The following is a 6,573-nucleotide window of genomic DNA, read 5'->3' as shown; positions in this document are numbered from 1 at the left end:
TACATGCCATCAGACTGTTATATATGCTCAACATATGGATTAAATCGGGAATCATTACTTGTTTTTCTTTAAGTATGAAGGATTGGTTTTGTAGGTAAGGGCAAGGGCAACTGATCTTAGGTTAGCTGCTGAGGAGGGATTTAGTCTTTTGGATTCATTTTCCAGCAGGTGCTGTACCTAAAGATAGGCCTCAGCAGGTGTGACTTTGGTCACGACGTTAGTATCACTTTTCAGTCAGCAAAGGGTGACATCAGACACGGCTATGACGGGAGAGATGACAATTGTTATGATGAAGTTATACTTTTGAAGAAGGCTCATTCTCCTATTTCACCAAATTCAATTGTTGACAATTGGGTTAGCGGCCCCTCGGTATCTAATTCTTTATAGATTTGAAAGTTTTAATTTTTTTCTTGGTGAAGATGTAGCTAGATAGTGAAACTTGTCTACTGTGTGAAATGTCAGTGAGGTAGTTTAGAAGTTTCTAGTTTGAACTTTTATTCGGGGCTTGTATATTATTATGATGATGAAATGAATTACATTTTGTTTGTTTAATTGAATCTATTCATTTTCACGTACATTGATTATAAATTGAATCGATAAGATGATAAAACAAGATAATTGATTGTAATATGATTGGATGTCAAACGTAAGCACAATTTTTTTTTAAACAAAATAAGTTTCTATGACGTACATGACAATGTATGTCATAATAGGTTAATTATGAAAAAATACATATTATGACAGGTAAATGCAATTACGTCATAATAAGTTAAATCTATTATGACCTATTTTTCTGTTACGTCATAAAAAGTATATACCTATTATGACGTTAGACCACCTGTCATAATAGGTCATTTTTAGTCATCATAAAAACTAATTTTTGCACTAGTGATATTTTTCGTTGATATTTTCATATTACTTATCTTGTAGAATATCTAACAATAGAATTTTCCCTAAAATCTCATCTCTTCATATTTTTCCAAAATTGTAGAGAAAACCAAAGTATGTTAAGATTTCCACTTTGGCCCTTTGTTTGCCTAGTTTGGGATGTTTGACTCAAGGAGAGACTTCCCAATAAGGGACTGCCACATGGTAAACCTTCCCCCCCTTTCCACCCAAAAATTAGGGTTTCCTTAACATAGAGGCTTCTGGTGGACACTCAACTTTTGTGGTTCTTCCCCACAAAGTTGACTGGTGAACGTTGGTGGTTGACAGAGGGTTTCACGAGTTTTCTTATAGGTGGTTCGTTTTTTAGAATGCAGAGGAGGTGCTCATTGTGGTGATTCATGTTTTGTGACGTGGCTCGTGATTTGGACGAATTATGGGTTGTGAGGATTCACAATTTTGGCTTTTGCATTTTGGGTTTGCTATAGGTTGCAACCTGCAATGGAGATCGGGGCTTTGTGGTGGGTTTCGCCTTGCTGTGATTTGAGACTATGATTGCAACAAAGAAGACAAACATGCTCGCCTTTTTTTTATGCGAAGAGATTGTTCGTGGTTGGTATAGCGTTTCTACGTGGTGGCTTTGTGTTTTGGCTTTTGTGGTTGAAGCGGTTTGGAATGGTGTGATTTAGGAGGTGCGAAGAAGACAAGCAGACTTGCATTTTCATACTAGGGTTTTACGTTCGTAGGATGTTCTGTCACAGTGGTTCTCGCAATTCTTATGGTTGGCGGAGTCAATAGGTGTTGTTGTTTTGGGGTTATGATTTTGTAGGTTGGATGAGTTGTAGAGCTCTCGCTGTGGCTAATGATGGTTCCCGTTGTGGTGCGAAGGTTGGCATATGGTGGCTAGGATTTGGTTGGTGAGAGGTTGAAGATGATGATGTGACCACATCTGGTTGGATAACTTTTTTTAGTTGAGGATTTTGCCAGGTGTTCGCTTCTTATTGGTGGGATTCATAAGTGGAGGATTACCATTTTGCAACATCTTAGCAAATCTGACTTATTAGTGGTAGAAGGGGTGTGAATAAGGAAATCAGAGGGTGTAGAATAGATTTTGTGGCCCAATCTAGGAAAAGGAGTGTATAAGTGAAAACTAGGGGTGAATTAAGGTCCTTGTAAATTTCTTTCTTGAATTTACAAATTTTAACCTTATATTGAAGTTCAGACAATTTAATTTTGTTGAGATTGTTGATAGGGGAGCACTGGTTTAGCTGAACCTACAATCTCAAAGCTTCTGGTTTTTGATGATGACAACATAATTAATAACACATGTGATGTTTATGTGTTACATGTTTTATTGCTTACATGTTATATGTTTTAATCAATGTGTAAATCTGTTTAAAGCATAGAGAACATGATTGTGTTGATACATTGCATTTCATTATGCTATATAATTGATTTTATTGGTGAATGCATGTATGATGTTTTATAGAAGGAAAACCACAAGCACTTATGTTGAACTTTTAATTGTGTGGCAAAACAACAGTTTTAAGTCGACTTCATTATGGGGTGAGTCGATTAAAACTCGTGGCTTTGCACAAACCATTTTCAAAGTGTGTTGTGAGGATTTTCAAAGTGAAAGTTTTTTTAAACTTTATTTAACTGTGTTATATAGTCGATTATATGCCGTATGCATTCGACTAAGTCTATTACAGTTTTGAAATTCTGTTAATGCTTGAATTAAATGTTACAACGGCTATATTTCTAATATGTTGACCAAACATTAAATGAGATTCGACTGCATTAATTATATATTCAATTAACTGCATTGATTGTTGCTAACTGCTATAACATAATTTCTATATTCGACTGCATTAGTAGCTAAGTCGATTAAAATGCGTCTTAATTGTGAAAATCTATAAATTGACGCGAATTTGATTTCTGTAAGAACTTTTGTGGATCTAGCAGTTTGTGATATCTTTTGCAGAAAGTGCATTTTTACAGAAAGAGAGAAAGAGCTCCAAGAAACAAGAAGTGACCGTGGTGATCATCTACTTGTGGATTCTTGAAGAGCAAGTTAACTGCACATACAAAGGTTGATCATATCTGCACATTGGGTGTAATTGAGAGATCAGAGGCTACAATCTTGTAAAGATTGGATCGATATTCCCTGTTGTGATTACAGGAAGAAGAGCGTGCTGCGTTCTTAACTTTGAGGGTGGCTCAAAGGGTTTGGACTATAGGAGAGGGGATTCTTGCTGCTAGTCTGTTTGTATATGCCTATATTTTGATTAGAGGATTAGAGAAGTGTTTTATATTTTTTATGTGAGGTCGCTATAAAAGCCTTGTTGTTAAAACCTTGATCATTATAGTGCATTGGCTTCCTATGGTTGGAAGGACACTGGATGTAGGCTTGGCCGAACCAGTATAAAAACTCAATGTTTGATCTTTCTATCCCTACACTCTTTTATTTAGTCAACTTCTTACTGTATTCAATCGATTTAATTTTCGCTGCACACTAGTGGAAAAACAGCGTATAACGTCACGCGTTCAACGTCGTAACACTCAATATCCAACGTTAAAAATGATCGGTGGCACTTTCGAAAATAAATTGAATCGCTCCACGTCAATTACTAAAATAGTGCGCCGTCTAAAATGTATTAACGTCAAACAAGAAGCATAACAACGTAATCTAAAATGTATTAACGTCAAATAACACCCAGATCGACATAAAACAATGACCTTAGAATCACATAACGTCAACTTAAGAAACATTTGACGTTCAATTTAAAATAAAAAAAAACGAAATAGTGGTTTTGCTTCCAGTAGTATTACTCCTACCCATATTTGACGTCAACCATGACAAATATTTGACATTTTATATGCAAGCATGAAGCCAAAGAGTAAATGCCTTTTCTCTTCTTTATTTCTTTTCTCTTATAAACCAAACAAAACGTCCCACACTTTATGGGGTCGAGGCTTAAAATAATATAGAACGTTGAACAAGTTGGGGTTGGACGTGCTGGTCGTAATCACATAATGTCCCTAAGGAAGCAGCCGACGTTCAATACAAAATAAATAAATACTAAATATTGATTTAATTAATATGGCGTCAACCGTAACAAAAGAAGGACGTTATATATTTGATGAGAGGGTCGCACCTCCCACAAAAATTGTGCATAAAAGAATGCAGTACAGTTACTAGGAAGTGACTCCTAGGTCGTCTCTCAAGGACCAAATGTGGTTCTGTCTCAGATCAAACACATAGTGGGGGGTTTTGAAAATGTTTTTGTGAATGCAATTGAACTAAAAAAATTAAAATTAAACACAACCGAATATAAATAAAAGCATTAAAATGAAACTACAACAGATAAATATCCAAACACAATTCAAGCTGTAAAAATGCAACGCTCAAACTAGAACATTAAATGCACAATGTTGTAACCTAAACATAAAATAAATAATTCATCACAGAAATGACAAAAAAAATAAATGCTTGAAGTTGTAAAATAAAATTTGTTGTGAACCATTTTTTTTTTCTTCTGAGGCCGTGACACCACTTACGCATGCTACTGCCAAATGAGCTCTCCAAGCCAAATTAAATCAACTCCTCCTCTCCGTGTCACACAATCCCCTTTTGTAGACCGAAAACTTAAATATAAAGTGCATGGACCAAATAAAAGCAATGCATGGAATGTTCACACTACTGTTAATTCAACTAAAATGAAATATGCTGCAACATTTTGTTTGGACCGTGGGTATCTCTTTCTTCACGTGAATCAACTTTCACGGTTTTCCAAAATGAACAAAGTGAATCAATGCTGTGACCGTGTGCTACTCTTTCCAGCCGTGACTCTTCCATCCAGTAAAAACTCAAAACTTCTTCTCTCAAAATCAGCCACCATACTCAATACATCTACCCTATCTAATCACCTCTTCATTCTCCAACAATTGCTGCTAATTGTCCCATCACAAATTCATCACTGTGTGCATCTTTTTCATTGGATTAAAACTAATAAAAACTTCTAAAGAAAAAGAACGAAACGTGAGGTTGACGGCTCCCTTCACACATCCAGCCCCACTTAAATTCCCTTCACGTCTCCCATTTTTATATCCCAGCTGGAACAATTAAAAGGCACCGTGCACCATTTTTCTATATGAAGAGAAATACTGGAATGAAAACCGAAACTCTTCCAACTCCACGCACACCATTATCCAACACGCACACACGTTGGTTCAAGCGTCCGTGCACACCATTCTTTTCTTCTCGGTACTGCTCCAACACATGTACAGGCCGAGACACCTTGTGCCACTTCCAGAATCATAAAATGCGAGTAGAGATTGAACAATAACGTGCACTTTTCATAATGAAAATTAAATAAGCATTGCTCATGAATCCAGCACTTGCAAAAACGAAATGGAAAAATTGAAAGTGTATTTTTCATTCATGATCCTCAAATAGCGTTTCCAGCCAAAGAAGAGTTCAAAAACAAAATCCTAAAATCCAAAGACAGAGACTGAGAGTGAGTGGCAAGTGGCGGCTGAAGCACACGGTCGTTGTAGTATAGTGGTAAGTATTCCCGCCTGTCACGCGGGTGACCCGGGTTCGATCCCCGGCAACGGCGCCATTTTGATGAGAGGGTCGCACCTCACACAAAAGTTGATTGCAGATATTAATGCAGTACAGTACTAGGAAGTGACTCCTAGGTCGTCTCTCAAGGACCAAATGTGGTTCAGTCTCAGATCAAACACATAGTGGGGGGTTTTGAAAATGTTTTTGTGAATGCAATTGAACTGAAAAAAATGAAAATTAAACACAACCGAATATAATTGACTGTATTCAAATGTATAAAAACATGAAACTGAACACAACAACAAATAAATATCCAAACACAGTTCAAACTACAGAAAGGCAACATTCAAGCTAAAACATCAAATGCACAATGTTGTAGGCTAAACATAAACATAAAAAAAAAATTCATCACAGAAATAACAAGAAGAAACGCTTGGAGATAATTCAAATTTAAACTGTGTGCTTCCAAAATCCATCCGCGTGAGTCACCATCTCAATCCATCATATGTTTCATTCTCCAAGAAAGTATTCCTATTCTACCACTAGAACCCGTGCCTCCTTCTAGCAAAATAAATGAAATGGAATTTTCCCCTCTTTGCCTCCAGAACGTGACACACTCCCGTGACACTACGTGTTGCCAACTTCCCACAAATACTTCTAAAATAAATTTTTCAAAGTATTCTTCACCTTCTAAAGTTGACGTGACAAGGGAATAAATTCCCATGACCGCGCACTACTTTGCTTCATCTAATCTACCTCTTCATTCTTAAACAAATAAAAGAAACACATTGCTACACCTCCTGCTACCACATGTCCCATCATCTAGACTTTATCCTAATCTACTACTCATTCCATTAAAGCCAATTAAATGCTAGCATGTTCTTTCCTATCACCGTGTGCTTCATTCCAGCAAAGTAAATCAGTACTCTCAATCAAAGAAGGTGAATCAACACCTCTCCATGTGTGCCGGAATAAAAATAAAAAAAAATATTAAATGCCAAACAATGTTGGCAGTGATAGTAGTTGGAATCAAGGGAATAAAAGAGTATTAAATGCAAAAGTGTTGAATCTTTTTTATTCAATGAAAAACTAAAAAGGAACATTCCAGCCCCTTGCAC

General features: G+C 36.5%; 1 non-coding gene across 1 annotated transcript; it reads left to right on the top strand.

The window, feature by feature from the left end:
• Nucleotides 1-5,435: 5,435 nt before the first annotated feature.
• Nucleotides 5,436-5,507, top strand: TRNAD-GUC (transfer RNA aspartic acid (anticodon GUC)). The gene has a single exon. It is a non-coding gene; the product is annotated as a tRNA-Asp (tRNA).
• Nucleotides 5,508-6,573: the final 1,066 nt, after the last annotated feature.

The sequence above is a fragment of the Vigna umbellata genome, chromosome 2 (genome assembly GCF_029865625.1).
Source record: "Vigna umbellata cultivar VRB3 chromosome 2, Vumbellata_1.0, whole genome shotgun sequence".
NCBI classification, from domain to species: Eukaryota; Viridiplantae; Streptophyta; class Magnoliopsida; order Fabales; family Fabaceae; genus Vigna; species Vigna umbellata.
The sequence above is the reverse complement of the archived record's forward strand: the minus strand, read 5'-3'. Positions and strand labels throughout refer to the sequence as shown.